This window comes from Epinephelus moara, chromosome 12 (genome assembly GCF_006386435.1).
Source record: "Epinephelus moara isolate mb chromosome 12, YSFRI_EMoa_1.0, whole genome shotgun sequence".
NCBI lineage: Eukaryota > Metazoa > Chordata > Actinopteri > Perciformes > Serranidae > Epinephelus > Epinephelus moara.
This window is the reverse complement of record NC_065517.1, coordinates 20,928,328-20,949,522: the sequence shown is the minus strand read 5'-3', so window position 1 is coordinate 20,949,522 and position 21,195 is coordinate 20,928,328. Positions and strand designations below refer to the sequence as shown.

The window sequence follows — 21,195 nt, the reverse complement described above, 5'->3', positions numbered from 1 at the left end:
GCAGCACGTTCAATTCAAGTGTTCTGTAGTCTTCTCAGGGGAAAGGAGAAGCTAAAGCACAGCCGCCTCACTGATGACCCAGATAAAAAAACCTTTTGCTTCACATGGTGAGCACCGAGCGAGCAATGACTTAGTCAGCAAATTACTGGTCAGGCCTATGAATAACGCAGACCGCATTAGTCTAGCAGTCTGTTAATTTGATTTAGAGGTATGCAAACTGACGAGATGCATTCAACATGCGCTTTAATATCAATCAAGATCAAGTTGCTGGCTCATGCCGAGTCAGGGAGCGTGAAAGCATGTAATGTTTGCCAGCGCTCGGAGATGCATCGTGTTGTGATTAATACCAAGTAGGTCTGGAAGAATATCTTCATCTGAAGTCAAAAGAATAACAGCAGCAGGTGCTGAGCTCAGAGCCTGAATGAAGAAGTGAGACGCTGCTTCCAAGTTCCCAGACATTTGCGGGCAAGCGCTTGTATAAATGTTTGAACAGTCTCTCTGCACACTGGCTTTCTGAGACAGTCCTGAAATTCCTCTACGAAGAAACAGGAAGCACAGACAGAACTGACATCCAACTATAACAGGTTTTTACTTGACCGCAATCAACTCAAGGGTCGCATCTCATGTGGGGAGGAACAGGAGAGGCAGCTGGAGCAGTTTGTGAATGAGTGAAAGCTGAAGTTTCTGAGGAGTGACACATAAAGTGAGGGTGTTTGTTTTTTCCGCCTGTCTATGAGGCATCTGACAGAGCTTTTGACAGATAGTAAGATGAACTGAGGGATTTCAGGGCTGACAGAAAGATCACACAGCTTGTATTTTTAATAAGGCCCCTGGTAGCAAGGCTCCAAGAGGTAGCGACTGCGAGGACTGAAATGTTAAGGAGATGAATTTTTGATTTTTCTTTTAATGTCTCGAGAAGAAATGGCTTACTTCTAATGATAAGAATGACAGTGATTTTCCACAGCACTTCAAATACTCTCTTCCACTGCTTTATGTGTGACTCACTGCTAAATCAATCTGAAAATAAATAATAAAACAAGAAAAACTGTCATAAAGCAATTCGGAATTTGTCAGACAGCCTCCTTCATAATCAATTAGTCTGGCTGTGCTTCTGGTCCAAAGTGCAAACACTGAATCATTATTCTATTTAAATGGAAACAAGACCAAGAGTCTACAGCCATGCTTGTGGCTCCAAGAGACTGTGAGCACAATGGTGCTGTTAGCTGAATGCTAACATGCTCACAGTGACAATGCTAACATGTTTATTTATGTTCATTATTTTCAGTGTGTTAGCATGTTGACATTTACTTAATAGTGCTCAACACAAACTCCAGCTAAGGAGGATGAGGATGTCATTAGTTTTGCAGGTGTTTCGTCATAAACAAAAGTACTGGCCAAACTGAAAATTTGCCTGAAGACGGCACTAGATGAAAAGCCGGGAGATCAAAGTTATTACAATTCATCCTGAGGGGAGCATGAATGTGCGGAACAATTTTCCCTGGCAATCCATCTAAAAGCTGTTGAGATATTTTAAGAATTTCTGCTTCCCAAACACAAGAATGCTCCATCTATATATGTTGTTTTTACTTTGCTACATTTAGAAACAGAACAATATTTCACACCCATAGTGGCTCTTGAAAAGGCACATGCAAAGACTGTATAAAAGAAGTGGCTATAGCCACTTTGACATCAACCATTTGTTTGTGGACTACTGTTTTTGGAGCCAGACATGACCATATTAGAAAAAAAGGGTTGAGCTTCTGAGGGGCCAGAAGCGGACTGTCGTGGTAGCACCTTATCAATCACAAGGTAGCCACACCCTAAAGCATACCCTGCTTTATCAGCTATTTTACTCAAAATGGGATCGTAAGTTACAAACTGAATATCATGATGTATTGAAGAAGACTTCAAACTAGCAATTGAGACAATACACTCATTAGGAAAAAGTTTACTGAGGTAATGAATCAAGTGAGAAGTAGGGTCAATTTTTCGTAAGCCCTTTTTACAGAGATCATTATATAGGGCCGCTGTGAAGACCCTTCTTTATGCCTTTTTTGCATTTCTACACACAAGCAAATGATGGTGGCGTCATTCCACTCCAGTGTGTGATTACAGACTGCATGCTGCCATCACAGAATCAAAAGAGGTGAAATGGGTGTGACATTTGACACAACAACTTCTGTCTCTCATGTGACATTAAACATATGCATCACCAGTGATTTCTAAACAATAACAATGGCTTAACATGTCAGTCACAATCATTTACCGTCTCTGTTATATGGCACCTGATCTTGTCCTCTGCTCAGACAGTAAGGACCTCCCAGACCTCAGTGTTTTCCAAATTTGTAGACATTTACGGCCACTGTACTTCTTCAGTTAGCTGCTAACTGCTACTTACTGCTTTTTAAATCTCCCATAGTGGGTCACACACATAACACGCTGCTGAAATGTTGATACCCGTCCTGCCCATGGTCCTGTCCTGCAGGCTGTCCTGTTTATACAGACACCGTTTCAGCACTAATACTACCTCCATGGCTTAAAGGCAAGACCGCTATATCCTTCCATTCCACAATCGTACCTTATATTCAGAAAGGCAAGGCGGCCACCTTGAACAGGCAGTGCAAAGGGGGCTATAGACTTTTATACAATCTGACGTCTTTTAGCAACCAGCGGAGTCTCCCCCTGCTGGACATTAGATAGAATGCTAGTTTCAGTCACTTCCACATTGGCTTCACTTTTTAGATGCGGAGATAAACCCTTGGGTACATAGTAGATATAAAGTCTTTGGGAAGCAGAAATTCCCACAATATGATTGGACAGCAACTTGCCAAGAAATATTTTTTGTAGGGTTTTTTTGCACAGTGATTGCTGAGATATTTCAAAAAAAGAAAAAAAGTACCTCATGGTGATGCTACAGGAAAAGCCGGTGGATCACCAAATACAGATTCATCCTCTGGTAACCATGAATGTATGTTCAACAAATCATCGCAATTTATTTAACAGTTTTTGAGGTATTTCAGTCTGGACCAAAGTAACGACATTGCCATCCCCAGAGCTATGCTGCCAACATTCTCACCTTTCATTCTTGTTTCTGTGACACAAAATAGCTTTGTCCATATTTGCCACAGCTTACAGTATATCCAAACTACAATGGTCTGAAAGAAAACAGTCCAAGGACAAAGGAACAGCTCTTTCTGTGGTGTTACAATGTTACAGACATTAATACCTGAATATTTCCCTCACGTCAGCCACTTAGCACCTCCACGGCAGCAGTAGGAAGGTTATATGTACCGTACGGTTGGGACCACTTATGGTAAATGCAGTGAAATCAATTAAAAAAAAACAAAAAAACACTGTTTTTTTTCATTCTCCATAATTAAGTGTTCTGCACACGTATCACATTATAATAGGTGCTGAGGGCACTGAGAGTGTTTATCAATAGTTCCTTTTTTCCTACTTTTTCTAATGGATTTTCGTAGCTTGTCAGAGAGTGTGAATCAGCATTCATGCACTTATAAATTGTCTCTTTAATCACTCCATTCTGTTCCTAACATGGAGCCGCACTAGAGCTGTCGATTAGGTGACTGACAGAAAATTGGTTCTCATTTTCTTCCAGCAAAATGCCAAACGCTTCCTGTCTCCAACTTCTCTAATGGGTGGATTTGCTGCTTTGCTGTATTTATAACATTTCAAACTGACTGTCTTTGGGTCTTCAACTAATGGTTGGACGAAACGAGACATTCGTAGATTTCTACTCGGGCTTCAGGCAATTGTGACAGGCATGTTTCACTATTTTTATACATTCTACACGTTCATTAGTTGCAGCCCTAAGCTGTACTTTGAAGAAAAAAAGAGATACTCGTAAAAACTGAAGCATGCGAGTGTTGTAAATCCAAACATAAACAATTCTAGCTTACTGCAGCAGTGAGCACAGGCCTCTGGAGGAGATGCCGCTGCACTTCAGAAACTCATCACAGCTTCTGGGACTCTAGGTTATCCTGATGCATTCTCCCCTTGAGGGGCTCTGGCTCATTGTGCTTGCAGACAACCCTTCAAATAATTAATTGTGATTTCATGGAGAGGATCGGGGTAGGGCACTCCCTGTGGAGGTGATGGGGGGGAAAAAAGATGGAGGCAGCTGCAGGGGAAAGCACAGTCACAGGGCTGTGTGAGGGGAGCAGCTGTTGCAGGCATGGATCACAGCTCATCTGCAGACGGCTGACTGAGCCATCTCAAGGACCTTTTTTTTTCCACTGGTAAATTACAGAAATGGCTGTAGGGCTGCAGAGTGGTTCTCGAAGAGGTAATAAAAAGTCAGAAAATTCAGGACTTTTTGAGATCCAAGAATAATTTAATAAGAGAAAAAACTGTTTTAGTGCTAAAACAATTAGTTGACTAACAGAGTGAAAATGAATGACAACTTTTTCAATAATTTCAAATGTTATTACTTTGTTCTTTTTCTTCCATCACTCATTTACTGGTATTAGCTGTATCCGGTTTCAACCAAATCCATATGTACATATTGAGCACAGGTGTAATGAGGGAGCTAAATGTGGCTGTGGAAATCTCTTGTGTGACTGAAGCTTATACTTAATTGACTCGTCTGTGTGCAAATGTTTGACCCTGAAAAAGATCAGAGTTTGGTCGATATGTCATGATAATATAGGCTCTTTGTTACTTGTACTGGTACAGCACGCCTCGACTTCTTTGAGGAATTCATTCACTCACATTAAATACGAGAAATAAGCTTCTTTCCTCCCTTTTTATTTCATTTATTTCATAGAATTAACATCAATTGAGTTGTACAAAACAGCTAATTTTTTAAGTTGGGTTTTGGGAGATTGTGATTGACATTTTCATAACGTCTGTACTTCTGGACTTTCATATTCCTACACATAACCAAGACCCTCACATGGCAGCAGTAGCTCCGTGGGCTTACAGTTTCCACATCTGCACCATCACATAGCTTTTGCTCTTTCTTGGCCTCCAGTTTCCACATAAGTTTGCCCTTTCTCTCTGTTTTGGCCCATTCAGTTTGCCTCTGAAAAAGCCCCTGGTCTGTATACTCTGATTCATAAATGTACCCTATTGTCTCCACAGTAGCGGTTCTGAAACCACAACCGAAACCATGACACAAACTGCCATGGTTCATGTGTCATTTGGTTTGGTCTTCTGCTGCCACCACAACTGCTGCAGCGCAGTGAGCTCTCATTACATTACAAGGCTGAACTCTCAGGATGGCTGCTAATAAACTTGAGATTGCAGATCCACCAGGCACATTGGCAATGCATGGGTTGACCCACAGGTTGTGCTGGTTCGGGTAAGCTTACTAGAAAATATCACAGGTTCAGACAGGTCAAAAAATGAAAAAGCAGTGTTCTGAGTCATTTATTTATAACTTAAAGAATGATTGCTTGCAATAGTCCACCTTCCACCTTCTCTTCTCTCTCTCAAACACACACACACACTTGACCCACAGCACTCAGTCCTTGTCTCTGTCCTTGTCCTTGTGACTGGCCCTCATTAAGTTAATTTAAGTTATTTTTTTTAAGTTAATCTACCTCAGTGTCCTTTAGTGTTCCTAAAGTGCTCTTGTAGTTGATATAATAAAACCTGCCATGACCCGCCATCTTCACACCTTCCATAAGCTCAAAGTCTGACCAAAACATTTGATCTATGGCGTAATATAGTGTGCAGTACAGTTGCCATAATACGTAGAAATAAGGAAGTTCTACGGATCATTGCTTAACTTCTGTGACAGTACTCCTGTCTGTTTCTCCAAACTGGTGGCAGCCAACTGTGATGCAATGAAGGTAACATCCTGACTGTGGATAAGTACCTCATACAACCCCACTTCAAAAGATCTGAAGTATCCCTTTAAGTCCAAAACAAACTAGGTTCATCCTAAACTGCTGAGGGTACTACGCTGCTACAGATATGGTAGAGATTTGGACGAGTCAATGGCATATTTGGAAATGATGCAGATAATGTGGAGATCTATCAGAATCTTCCATACAAAGATATTAACTAGGTTTCACATACTCCATGTAAACATCCCAAATAAGATCAATACCAGGATATTAGTGTGCATGTTGACATACTCAGTGTTATTAAAATAAATCCTAGACAGATGAAAAGAATTCTCAGCCCTCATCCAATTCTAATGATGTGCTTAAGATGTGGGCAACATTAATTAAATCTTCTATCACAGTACATACAAGTTCATATCGAATATTAATACATATCATTTCTAACTTTTTTGGAAATCCAATTGAGAAACTGTATTTGGAAAAATAACTTAAATAATAATATAAATCATCGCACATTCACATATATGTAGTTTTTTGTCGAGCCGCGTGCGTCATGTACTGTAGGTTTACATTACCAAAGGTTTATGACAAAATCACTTGAGACACTGACTCCTGAGTGCGCACGGTGAGAGAGGAGAGGGAGAGACGCTGTGCTGCTGCCAGAGGAGCCGCTGAATGAGTTCCCTCTGAGCAGTAACTCACTAAAAGAGTCTGACAAGTCTGGGGCTGTTCATAAAACATTCAGGACACCACAGTTTATTCCACACTACTGAAGCTGCTCCTCTTTTTGGAACCACTGAAGAGTCAGTAATAATTTCGCTTTCAGCCATGCTTATTGTTGCCGTGGGTAACAGTATGACGTCAATATGTCAACATAATGAAGTACTGTGAGTTTAACGATCTGAATTTTTCATATATTAAAAATTATACCGGAATTATCGTGAACGAACCTACACGCTATCAACCGGTTCGAAAAATTTGACGGTTGACAAATATACATAATTTCTCACTTTTTATTGTCATTTAGTTCAAGCCTAATGTGCTTTATTGAAAACACTGGATGCTGCTTCCTGCTGCTCTTCTTATTACCTAATAACGCTGAGGAGACGACAGCGAGGCCGTTATGATCATCAGGAGTATTGGTGCGGTGATGACCCGGCACAGGAGCAATTAAGTTCACCCTCCGTGAGGACCACCTCCTACTCAGTGGAAAATATATGAGTGTGTTGACCTTTATCTCTCAGTGTGTGCATTAAACAGTGGGAGAAGACAAAGGCAAACGGAGGCAGACAGGAAACCCACCCTTCACTGCCCCGTTGTTTAGAAACAAACATCATATGACTCGCCCAGTGATGCTTATTTATAACTTTGCTGGATACCATTTAGCACGGTGGAGACAGAGAGAGATGTAGATAAACAGAAAGAGACAGAGAAGGAGAGATAACCAGAGAAAGAGAGGGCGAGAAGGAATGAGTTCATAATGACAGATGGGCCTGGGCGCCTTCCAACCTCCAAAGCTCCTGCAATATGACAAAGATTACACAGGAGAGCAATTCAAAAAAAGGTGTCCATGTCCTTGCGGGATGGCACACGCTCTCGACTTTGAAAAGACAATCCAAGGTAAAACAAATCTAAAATGTATCCAAAAATATTCATCTGGCAACTTGACCGCACCCGCTGACCAATCTGTGAGCATCTTCGGAGATGAGGCTCTGTCTTTGTAGGAGCTGGGAGAGTGACAAACAAAATGCATCACACTGGCTGTGCAGGGAGTGCTAATCTGTCACTGAAGCTTCTGCTGTAAAACTGCTGTGGCACGAGCTGCCCCCACAGGGGTGAGGCGAGGAGAGACTCTGACTGTGTTGGTGAGAATCGAGAATGTGACAGCCAATTAGAGTCAGGGCAGAAGCACAGACACACAGGACTCCCCCGCTTCTCAGCACACAACAGCTCGCACATTTTTCTAATGAGCTACGACTTCTAAAAAAGGGATACATTTTAAATTTTATTTGCCTTTTCTTTGCGGGAAACTCACACAGCAGGCAAAAATTTAACTACGTGTCCTTCGTTTCCCCCAAAATGGTTCGTTAGCATTGTTACTTTACTCCTCCCGGAAAACAAAGGACAGAGTTAGCAACTCGCAGCTGGTTTTCCCTCTTTCCTTTAATTATGGTTTGACTGGTAACATGTTTTGAAGTCAAATATAATTGATGTGAATCTTTTTAAACCAAAGTGCAGTCAAAATTGGTCTATTTTAAATGTTTAAAATGCCCCACAACGACTACAAGTCCACAGATGAAGGCTGAATCTGCATTGTCAACTACAGATGTATGAGCTCAGTGAGCAGACCCGAGGCAAGATGCACAACTAATTGTTCCTGATGTGGTGTGAAAAGCAGCATTTGACTATTTTCTTGGCTTTTTCCACTGGCTTTTCCACTTCCTGCATGGTCTCGTCATACATTTAGCTGGTTAATCATATTTGCATATGAGCTGGACTGCTAACGAGGTTATCAATTGCATGCCTGAAGAGCTACATGTCTTTCTAAAGTGTCTATGTGGACAATATTTCCGACATATTCTTCAATGCTTTCCACCACTGTAAAGAGAACTGCAGTGACACTAAAGCTCAGACTAATTGAGGACACCTTTGACTCGCTGCTGCCACTGCTGACTTGGTTTCTTCAGTTTCACTTTATCTCGCCGTGCAGAAAATGTCAGACAGGGTGACAGTGAGATGAGCGAGGAGAGAGGAGAGAGGAGGAAATAACATCTGCAGAGATGAAAGATTCTGTTATATTTGTGAGTACACACGTTTATGTGCAGCTTTCTGATCCAACAAATAAATCAGCTGACCCAGCTTTCTTGATTAATCGTACACAGTTTGGGGCTGATGAGATTCTTGAATTAATCAGTGATGTTGGAGATTATATTGACTGATCATTAGTGGAGGAAACTACAGCATTGCTACTACTATTAGCATTTAATTTTCAGTAGGCAGGGATTAGGCTGTCTTTTGAAACTTGCAAGGTCAAATCAGTGATGTTTATGGGCTTTCAATGTAGCAACATCTCAAATCTGATAACTTTATCTTCTACAACCATATCTAACCGTATCTTCAAATACAATTTATTCGCAAAACATGACACAAATGTCACATCCTGAGTTGGGCATAAAAAGCACCAACATCATCAACCCACTATCAAGCAAATCAAATCAGATATATGATCGTGATATATGATACTCAAAAAATATACATAAGCTACTGTGCAAATTAACTAAGTCAAACATTTTCAGAAATATGCATATTCTCTTTCTCTCTGAGAAGAGTTTTTATGTGTTCCTTTCACTTACTGAGACTACAACAAAACCGAATGTAGTCTTTGGTGAGATATGTAGAGAGATATGGAAAATGGCAGCTGCTGGTAAAAATATTTAACCATGGCGCATCCCCTGGACGGTAAATCATCGACATGAGTGAGCACAACATCTGCTGTCACTGTTGAATGTCTGTAATATCCTACATATTTACCTATAAATAAAGGTCACTGTCAAATGGTGGTCTGCAGGGACCTTCATGCTGTGTCACCACTACCTATGCTTAGGCGCACAGAGCTTCAGAGAGCCAGGGATTACGGCAGGCAGATGTCAGGTCTAGGGGTGTCAGAAAATATCCATACACTTCAAGTATCACGATACTGTATTGATTCTCAAAGAGATCACTCAGTGTTGTAATCTTCAGCCATTTGACTCTTCCACTCCAGTGTAACAACATATCAGTAGCGTAAACACAAAGAACACAGGCCTATGAAGGGACAGAGTCATTACGGGCGTGCCACTATCCTAAAGTCAGATTTGCTTACAGGATTGCAATATATTCAATTATAAATCCTGTTGCATAACATATATCGTATTGCAAGACTCTTGCCAATACACAGTAGGGTTGAGAAGCACCAGGAGATCCACGATACGATACCATAAGGACATTTAAGTCACGATACAATATTAGTGCGATTTCAAATATGTTTCGATGAAATACATTGCAATTTATAACCTTTTTTCAACTGTAAATTATGTCCCCAAAGTAAAACTCTGTCAACATCTGTTTTATCTAGTAAGATAAAGTTCTCAGTCTGTTAATCTCACTTTCAGCATGTTTTGCAGCAGTGAAATGTATCTGGACTGAAAAAGAAATGATCATATTATTCTCGTAGACTACCAAAAGCTGATTTGTATTTGTTATATTAATAATTTATCTATTTATCCTGTACAGCTGTCAATACCCATACTCATATATACATGTTCTTGTTTCCATATATGCATTAGTAAAAGGTGTATATAGTGTAAATAGTATAGTGTATAGCTGTGTCTAAATTTAGTACTTTAGTAGTATTTTATATTTTTCTAATTCTGATATATCTTTATTCTATAAGTATCCTAGAGCATTTCAGCTTGCTTTTCTATCTGTGCTACACAAAACACAAAACCGCCCCCCTAATACACAGCCATGGCAGATATGTGCAGAGCACCAAAACAAAAACACCAACACATCACTAACAGTATGATAATAACATCCAAATGACAAACTTCACTCTCGGTTTCAGTGACAGAAAACACTTTCAAAATAAGTTTACTGTGAGTAGACATACTCTACGATGTGGCATTCTTTAAAAAAATGAGTGTGTATCTAGTGGACGCATTGATGGTGCATTGATGGTGCGTTTACTGCATCCTTTCAGATTTTAAAGCATCAGGAACGCAGGACGTGTACCCAGCAACATCGCTCCTAAATGTTTTAGTTTGTTCACCAAAAGTCCTGTTGGCTGACTTGTCTAATCTTGTTCCTCTGCAGAATGTAAAAACCTTTGAAATGGTTTAACAGCTCCTTTGCACAGAGTGAAGCTTAATTTGCAGGTTTTTTAGACTGACAGTGGTGTAAAATAAGATCTTAATTTCTGAGCAGCACCCACTCTCCAATATTGACTCAACAGCACCAATAACCTCATATATATATATATATATATGTATATATATATATATATATATATATATAGATAGATAGATAGATAGGGATGAATGTGGAATACTAACAAGAGATGTAGTTCAAACAAGTGTCTCCATGTCCTGTAACAGGGCATGCCTATGTCCCCTGTAATGCAGCAACTACACTGTCAAGCCCCCATCTTCAGAGGGAATTTCAGTGCTCAAATGCCTGCGACTGGTATTTAACCCATTCATTACCAAAAATGTAATTACAGGCTGCCACATGGTACTCATTTAACCATTCGTGTCTACATAATTACTTTAGATGAAAAGGGACGTAAGAGTCTGAGGCTCCAAACGGGCCCGTCATGTCATACACTGTCTAGAGCGTCACCTAAACAGAAACTAAAACCACTTTCATGATAAATATGGCTGTATTTACCAGCATTGTTGTGGCTACTCTGTTGCTATAATTGTATGTTATTACCTAAATTAATTTTGGTATTAATACCAATCTATGTCTACTCACGCTGCTTTATCTCACCTCACCTAACCCTGACCTCTAAATAAAGTGCTTATATTATCACATTAGACACACTCTAAAATAATCTTCTTTGTTTTTTTTTGTTTTTCTAAATTTTCTCCTCAGGTTTCTTTTTTGTTTCAGTGTTTAAGATTTAGGCAATCACATCCCAATTTCTCATTGATCAATAGTTCCCTCCTTCAGCAGGATAAGCATTGTGGATTTCATGCTAGCATCTACTGCTTAATAGTTATAGTCCAGTTTCAGACAAAATAAGACAGGTTGTCTGAAGTTTTCCAGCCAGGCGCATATCAAATAGGTCTTGCTACAGCCATGCAGAGTTACATTAAAGTAAATTCCTTCCATTAATCAAGATTCTTTGGACATTTGGCAAGCCGAAATGTCACCGTTTTGAAGGGCAGGGCCGACGTTAATTAGTCACCTGGGTTACAATCACGCTTTATCTGGAGCAAAGTGAATCTGGCAGGTCGCAACTACATGAACTTTCACAGCTCAGTGTCTCAACAGTTTGTCCAAGACAGGAAGAAGAATGAGGGCAGGAAAAAACACCAAGAGTCTTTTTGTATTCAAGAGTGGGAGCTGCTTCGGTGATTGAATACATGTCGAGTTCACTGCAGCAGAGAGGCTCTCGTGTGTCAAAAGAAACCTCTCTCTTTCTCTCAGCGAGGCAGCATCTGAGGTAAAGTTAAACAAAGGCAGTGCCCACCACATCCTGTCGGTCTATATTTAAGTAGGGTACCTGTTAAGAGGAGTACATGGGGGGATTAAAAAATCATAGCTGTAACGACTGAATCTCCTCGTGTCGTGATTCTTTATTTCCTGAGGCCAACCCAATAAATATTAGCGCTATGGGAAAGATCTCGTACAAATCTGTATTTAATTTTGTTGATTTGAGATTTATAGGAAAGCATTTTAGTCATTACTTGGGTGCTTTTTATTTAGACATTTTTACTGCACAGATGAAAGTAAGTCATAATGACTAATGCTGCGTTCACACTACAAGTGACACAGCAACAGGCTACAAGTCACTTTCAATGGAAGTCAGTGAAACGAAGCTACAAACAGACACATCACACTTGTCACTGCGTACAGATGTGACACGCTACAAATACAAGCTGAGCTGCAAATCATGTTTTTGTTTCTAGCTGTGGCGCTCTTTCATTTAGCTTAGTTAGATGACACTTTGCTGGCTTTATGTGCATTGCGGTGCACACACAGATTCAATGGGCCGGTGAAATGTGATGTCACAATGGAGCTCAGACACTGATCAAAAGCAAAGATACTTCAAAGACCAAATACAAACTTTGGATGACATTCAGTCGAAGGCGCTAAGTGGCATTTCATTTAGCCGACAGGGAAATTAGTCGCCAGGAACATTCCTAGTATATATGTATGTATCTCTTGACCGACACAATACTTAAATGATGTACACACCAGTAGTGCACAAAGTCTCCCAACTGTGAACATATTGGGTGTCTGGTGGGGACAAATACAACGAACTTAATAACTAACTAACTTGGACATCTCTGTGTGATGGTGGTCAACTGACTAACAGCTGTTGTCACATTATCTACACTCACTATCTTGAATTTCTCATAAATAAAGAGTGCCATATAAGACAAACACTGATAGGTCTTTGTCCACGGTAGACTCCCTGACTTGTCAAACACAGGTGTAAAAAATAACAATGTGTCAGGGCCCTGCCATTGTGCATTGACAAGGCTTACTCGCACACCTAAATGGAACAGAGCCATCATTAATGTTATTATGTACACCTGTGTTTCCTGCTATAATTAGTCCAAACGTCTCCTGAGAAAAAGGCCTGTTTAGAACAGAAAACCCCAGTGTTTACTCGAGTACACCTGCTGGTTTGTAGACAGCAACTGCCTCACTTAGTTCTGAGCATTCTTAAGCCTGACATTTTGTCAGTATGGTATTATGTCTACAAATGTCAAAAAATAACTTATTGTGCCTCTCTCCTCCGTCTGCCCTCGAAAAAGTTGTGAACAGCCGTGAACTCTCAACAGTCTGCAAATGGAAGTATGGCTCCAAATATTTGCCTTGACGACTGAATCTAATTCTGTAGGTCTCTGCCAATTTCCTCTCCCAGCATCAACAACCACTGTGTGCCAGCCCCGCAATATCAGCAATTTGGCTAAATCCATAAACACAACTAGTTTGTAAGCCATGATAATCACACAGAAAAATAGGCTACGTCTGGCTACAACTCAGAAAGTGATTTCAATCCACAGAGAACTGTCCTCATTCAGTAATAAGGCCAATTTAAACTTATATCACTTTGATGCTGTTAGCATAAATATTCTATAATTCAATGGCACTTCCTTTGTAGATATGAAGCTGTTTTAAAAAGACTGGATTCAAGTCAAAAACTTGAAATCATTAGCACAATATAAAACTGCCAGCTGACACATGTCAACTGAAGAGCTTACATGGACTCTACGAGCTAGGCGCAGGAGAAGTTCATGCACTTAAATCAATTTTGGTTCCAGTTTTTAAGCTATTGCACTACATAACTGTATCATTAATGGCTGCAACAAGCAATTGTTTTTATTGTATTATTAATGACTACTTTCCCAATTAATTGTTTCAATGTTTAGTCTATGAAATGCCACAAAATAGTCTATGAAATGATACAAAACGTGTCCATCAGAGTGCAAGGTGACGGCTTCAAATGTCTCATTTGTCTGACCAACATTCAAAAACATAAAGAGATTCAATTTATGAAGACATAAAAAAGAAAAGCAGCTAATCCTCACTTTGAGGAGGCTGCAGCCATAAAATATTTGGCATTTCAACCTGTTTATGACCAAAAGATTGTCGACAATAATCAAAATTGTTGCCGATTAATTTTCTGTCCATCGCCTAATTGTCTTGCTATAATATTGTGTCTGTAATATCCTTCAACCTGGCCTTCCCCTGCACATATTTTACAGGGAAAACAGTTAGCGGGTAACACAGCAAAATTAACACACAAGCCCTGAAATCCTGCCCTCCTAACAAATAAATCCTCTTGTTATCTTTCCATAGCAGTGGCAGCAGCCTCGCTCGCTGTGTCCTCCTGAGAGCTCTTCCTCTCCCCCTCCTGTGCATGCTGGCGTCGACCATAACAGATTGACTCAGCCCGACAACAGCTGCCAGAACCCCGCAAGCCTCGTCCTCCAGACACTGATGGATTGTGGGAGGGGAGCCAGGGTGATTAGCCCCTGACATGGGAGAATGATTGCAATGTACCACCCCAAAAGAGATTGCACCTGAGTGTCAGCGTAGGGCATTCACACTACTTTAAGTCATGTTGTTAATGTCCATTTGGCCTTAACAAACGCACCGGGCATGTCAACAACAAGTGGCAGGATTGTGTAGGGGGCACTGATCAAACTCGTCACTGTCTGGAATAAAAAATAAATCAGGGAGATAAAAATGTGATGGCGTCATTGTGACAGTGATTGCACCCCTTTTCACAGGATATGTTCTGCTGTGTGATTTGTTTATAAGAAAGCACTGACAATCAAATATTCACTTGCGCCTCGCTGCAAAGTTTATTTTTAACATAAGGCACTTACCTTGAGTTTGACAGTGACATACACTAACTGAGGTCCACTGAAGGTAAGCTAATGGTGCTTCTATTTGAGGAAATATTGCTGCTTGGGGAAATGAATTAGCCGAGAAATCCTACTGCTCGACTCGCAGGCATGGCACGGAGCGCTGCTGTTTGCTTACTGTGCCAAAAGTAAAAACTAGTACTGCCATCTCTCGCTCTTTTCCCAGCGTTTTTCTGCTCTCGCTGCTACGAGCTGCCACATCTGTTCCAGTCAGAACTTTTATTCACGCCATTCATTTCTGTCTCTCTCCCCTTGTGCAGTAATATTGAAAAAAAACATCCTGCTGTTATTCAATAAACATACAGAACAAGCTGTCCTTGGTTAATGTGGCCTCTTCAAGCAGATGTTCATTAGAGTAGAAGAGCTCGGGAACACTCGGCTATTCAAGTGGAGTTGAACCTCTGCGCTTTCTCAGACGAGAGCAGGACAGTTTGACAGAATGAAAGTCAAGAGTCAGCGGCTCCATTTGGTGATTCATCCATACCCTCATTACAAGGACGTGGCACTTAATGCCCTAGCCTCAATGCTCAACACCACAGCCAAATTTTCTCACTCTCGATGGTGAAATTTTATCAGACTAAAACCATAATTCAGGGCTGCAGTAAAGAGGTACACTCCATCCCTGATACTAATGTAGTAGTGCGCTGCAACATCAAACCACATTCCTACAACACCACATGTCAGCCAAACGATTTAAGATAAAGGCCTTTGAACTGCATTTAATTCTATCGTAGTAATCTTTGATTGGAGAACTAAGGTCTATTGACTGTCCCTGACCGGCTTGTCTTTGTCCTGGCTGCCAAATCACACTATTAAAGTACACATTTTAGGGTAACTGTTAAAAACATCCAAGTGTTACAGCTGTTTTTCAGACAGCTTTTTGCACTTGAACAACAAAAACATAATTAGCACTTCTTCTACATCACAATGCAACAATGCGAGTCGGGTCAACTGATCATATTTAACACTATAGCTACACCCACATAAACACGCTTTTGTTGCAAAACGGCATTTTAAAATGAAGCGTTTTAGCACTGTCTCAGAAAAAAACCCTGTCCATACTAACATGCCTGAAAACGCATATCACATGACCATTTATGTACCCTGGGCATGTGGTGCTGGTGTAAATTGGAAGTAGATTGCCTACTCTGGGGTTGGTTGTTTAGCTACAGAAAATACTATGGAGGTAAGGCCAGAGATTTCCTTGCTTGGACCAACGACGAGTTAGAACTGTTACTGAAAGTAAAACATGAGTATATGGCAGTCACGGTAACAGAAAACAATGATTGGGAGTTTGTTGCAAAGCAAATATGGCGACATATTTGAGCAGTACTCAGAGCATTATCCATCACCAGAGGACACCATTTCAATGGGAAAGGAGTACGCACACAAGAAGAATCAAATCACACAAGATATGAAGGTGTATCTATAATGTTTTGGCTAGAAACTTCATGACGAATAAGACCCAATCGTGAAGCAAACGTGGGTGTCTGCGTCATCATTTTCAAAAGTCTCTGTTTCCGCATGTCCAGACTAAAACACAAACTGTAACGGTTCAGCAGCATTTTCAAAAGTCTCCATTTTTGGGTTTCAAATACACCAGAGCAGTGTGGACACTAGACGTAAACCATAGACAGTGTAAATATTGGACGTAGCTACCATGATGTCACCCGCTGGTTTGTGGACTCCTGATTTGAAGGCTCAAGTTTGGCATTACGGATGTCGGCATCTTGGTTATTTGCAGCCAGAAGTGACCATATTTGGGCAAGAGGCTGGCGCTGAGAAGGAGCAAGGGGTGGATCTGAGTCAGAAGCCAAGGACACTATCGCCAGACAACCTGTCACTCATAGCGGCCTGCCTTTGAATATATGTAACCTTAAGCCTTAACAAAATGTAAATGGGTGAGTTATGTAAAAATTCAGCCCCTGTACAGTTGTCATGGGGGGGGGGCACGACTGTTTTTCTTACCGGGCTATAAACATGTTTATTTCTGCTGTTAAGTTGGGCATTTTAACATGGTCATCTATGGGGCGTGACTCCAGTTTGTTGGCTTCATTTTTTAGTCCCAGAAGTTGCCGCTTGGCGTTCACTTAGCAGTAGTTATGTGTTTTAAAATGAAAATGAATTAGTGTGGATGTAGCCTATATTATCCAGGTGTACTGGCACCTTCTATCAGTGACCTCTGACAACAGATGGAGGGAATTTTTGTCACTTTTAGCTCAGTTCTACTCGCATAATAAACCGTTAACATGTCCCAGAGCACTGGTATTGTGCATGGTGCTTCACTGACAAGTGTTACTGGGACAACTCAATAGAACAGAGCATCAATAATGTTATTGGCTACACCTATGCTTTTCCTGCTATGACCTTTCAAAGTGTCCTCTATGAATCCTTTGTGGAATGTTGGCAGATGATACCTTATAGGCCTACATCTCGTACACATACTAGACTTCATTAAACCTGCACTAACTGATCTTTCGGCCACTTGAGGGCAGCTCTATTTTTGGTCCCTACTAACTCCCGAGGGAAAACATCTGGCTCTAGAGCTGCTAAATACTCTGCTATGTTCACCAGCTAGTCGCAAAAGGTGTCTGCCGTCTGTCTGGTGCTGAACAGGTAGTGTGCAAGGGGTTTTTAAGAGCTTTTTGCTGAAAACATCTGCCTGCTGTGGCCGAAAACAAGCCCATGGGGGTGAATCAGAACGATGAAGTCCAGGCCAGACGGCTTAACAATGACATGAAACTCATTTTAAAGCTTTGCTAAGAGGAGCTGCAGATTTGGGTGTTCACGCTCAGTAAGTTCATGACTGTGAGCAGCTGCTTTCACATTGTCATTTACCACATTGTTATTGTAAAAATACCAATTAGAGGTCTTTCAAATAATGTGGTAAAAAATCAATTTGAAACTACCACTTGTTTATATTTCATTAGCAGCACCCAACTGGAGATTTCATTGGCAAGAAGATGCCTTTCAAATGCTATCTAGCAGCGCAATAGGATTTTTGTTGCAGGCCAAAATATACTACATTAATCAAATACTACTAAATCACGGCACTAGAATGACCCCTGCACGTATGAAAAATTCAGAAAATTGGAGCATTGGGCAGGCGTCCAAGTATTTAATGAGGGCAGCACATCTACAGGCACCTTGTCACATAATAAAACGCTGATTTCGTCATTATTCTGCATTGTGGGATTTGTTGAGTCCTACGTGACCACTGGGAGAGGAAAAAAAAAAATCACTCACAGACAGCGTGGTAATCACGCCTGTATGAGAGAATGATCAATATCCTTGTCCACAGTGGGATACACAATGCCCCTTACAGTCCATATTAATGCATGCTGTGGTCCGGTCTAACCATTGCAGGGCGAAGTTCAAATCATACAACTGGCTCAAGATTATCTTTTTTAATTTGTTAAGTAGATGGACAAAGACTAAATCTATTATGAAGGCTTTTTATTTCAGGGTTGTAAAGACAGCTCTTAACAAACCTCTTTTATTTAGTCGACTATTTCAAACACTGACATAACACACTCATGTTGTTTATATCTCGGCAGGAAACAAATACAAGAGAGAAGAATGCCTCCATTAAAACACTAAGCTATAATCAACACTAGCATCTGCAGTGATACATTCACAGGCAACTGACCTAGAAAAACTACACCGCTGTCTGGAAACTGTCTTGAACATCTCACACAGATGCCCAGAAATATAATAATACATGACAAATATACCTGATATCATAACTTAAAAGTGATGAGCAGTGGCTTGAAACACACAAAACAGACAGCGATGTGAAATCTGAACTCTAAAACTTTTGCTGTCTCTACATCAGGTGAGTATTTTGCAGTCCCTTTTTAGTTTTCTCTACATCATCAGATTCAGGACGCTGCATATGTTCGTGCTCAGCAACTTTGCTTTCCCACCAAGTTTCAGACATTGAGATGCATAAATAACAACGTGTAAAGAAACAAAGATATTTGACTACGATGTTTTAAGTGATTTGACAAGAGCATCCTTCTGTCAAGTAGAAATGCACTAAGGAATGCTCTGATGATGCAGCCACAAATAAACTGACCACACAGCTCTGGGCCAGCAGCTCTAGTAAGGTCGCTATTAAGTAATAAAGTCCGAAACTGATTTACTGGTTACTGAAACATGCTGTTAAAGTAGTGCCCTGGGCCGTAACCTCAGTGCAGCAACAAACATGCTAAACCCAGCCGTAATAGAGTCTGCTGGGGTCTATTTCCCAAATCTATAGGAGGCTGACACCCTCATCCTTCAGCTCATACTCTCTGGGTTGTGCTAAGCTCCCCTGTCTCATTAGTCATTGGTTGAATGCCACATTGCAAATTACACAACATCTGCACTCAGTCTCCAGTTTATTAGGAACGACTAGCTAAAGCAGTCTAATAAGGCCCTGCAATTAATCCTGCCGTCATGTTGTTGTGATGGTCAGATTTTGGGTGCTATTTTAGTCTACTCTTTATATAACCAGGTAGTGTAATCAATGATTTAGTCAAAAAAAGAACATAAAACATTTTGCAGCAACTTCTTATTGCATTTTAAACAATGCCATAGGAAATCAATACTGTATAACAGGACAAACACTGAGTCAAGTGTGAGACACAATCAATACCCACTATGATTATCATAGCAAATATATTATTGCAGTTAATGCTACCTTGCTCAATGGCAAAGGTGCAGCATGACTGACAGAGCAACATTCAAACGTGTATTTTAAGAGACCTTATCTGAACACAGCAATCAGAACCTCCATTCCCAAATGTGTAATTTAATAATTATGTCATCAATATTAATAGCAGCTATTATAGTTTACAGGCAATAATGTAAGGTATAATAACTAGTGTGTCGCAGAACAGATCGGCGGTGTATTAAAGCATGCTGACTTAACGAGAAGCTCATTATGGCTTTCATAATCAGCGCGTAATCATGCAAGTATTCGTGGTCGCCAATGAGCACGTCGACATTAAATTGCCAGATTTGTTAATGGAGTTCGGCGTGACATTTACTCCTTATAAAAGAGCGGCACATTTTTGGGGGTTGTGGATTTGACAATCAAATGGTGGTTAAATAATATGAAGTTAAAGGTTTGATGTGTTTTGGCAGTCGTGTACAGACTACTTAGATTAGGCAAAGCATCGAGTACACCGGCTTGGTTGACGTGTGCCTCTGCCGAGATCAAAGCAAAACACACTCACGACTTACAGCGGCTACACTGTACGACTCAACAAAGTCTTTATAAAAACTACCAACCTTTTACATTTACACCTCTTAGAAATGCCTAATATAAATCCCAGTGAGCACAAGTGGACACACGGCTATAGTATTAACTAAATATGGACAGAGGGGTTTGCAGGGGGGGGGAGACACAAGGGGCCATATGTCTCATCTGGCCAATTAGCTAGCCTGCTAGCCAGCAACGGTCACAACAAAATGCATTACTCTCAACTACAGTGGCAGACAGACCAACGTTAGCTTCAGCAGCTACTCACCACAGCACAAGAGTCCAGGATGTCCTAAAAACTGAGTCACGGCCGCGCGGCAGGTTTGTCAAACCGTCCAAATGTCGCTGTGTTAAAATGTGGACGACTACAGTGACCGGACAAGCCTGCGGTGTTGCTGCGTTTTCAGTTCGCACCGCTCACAGCACCATTAAAAGCTGCATTGTTGGAGCGACGGCTGGACAAACAGCACCGACAGCACGCCGCAAAGCATTATGGGAAACGGTGTTGATTAACCGTGGAGCTCGAGCACAGGAAATATTGGGGAAATGCTCCACCTAGTGGTCAAAATGGCGACTATCAGAATCAGCTTCACAAAGTGTGCTGTCAATGTACATACACAGATAAGACATATACAGTATCTCACATAAGTGAGTACACCCCTCCCATTTTTGCAAATATTTCATTATATCTTTTCATGGGACAACACTATAGAAATGACACTTTGATAGTTATAAGTAAGTTATATCAAAGTGTCATTTCTATAGTGTTGTCCCATGAAAAGATATAATGAAATATTTGCAAAAATGGGAGGGGTGTACTCACTTATGTGAGATACTGTAGCTAAAAAATAATTTTTATTAATAAGAAATTATTTATCAGAGAAGGAGGTGGCTGGGGTGTGACTTCATTTTTGTTTTCTTATTTTTGTTATTATTCTTATTATTATTATTATTATTTATTTGTTTTTTTTTACCCTCACTGAAACTGGGT

The 21,195-nt window shown here is 40.6% G+C and overlaps 1 protein-coding gene across 1 annotated transcript in view; it reads right to left on the bottom strand.

Moving 5' to 3' along the window:
• Positions 1–20,672, bottom strand: part of extl3 (exostosin-like glycosyltransferase 3) — a 37,646-nt gene extending 16,974 nt beyond the window's left edge. Inside the window, exon 1 of the mRNA XM_050058097.1 lies at positions 20,473–20,672. The gene's annotated coding sequence lies outside the window, so the exon portion shown is untranslated. The remainder of the gene's footprint in view (positions 1–20,472) is intronic.
• Positions 20,673–21,195: the final 523 nt, after the last annotated feature.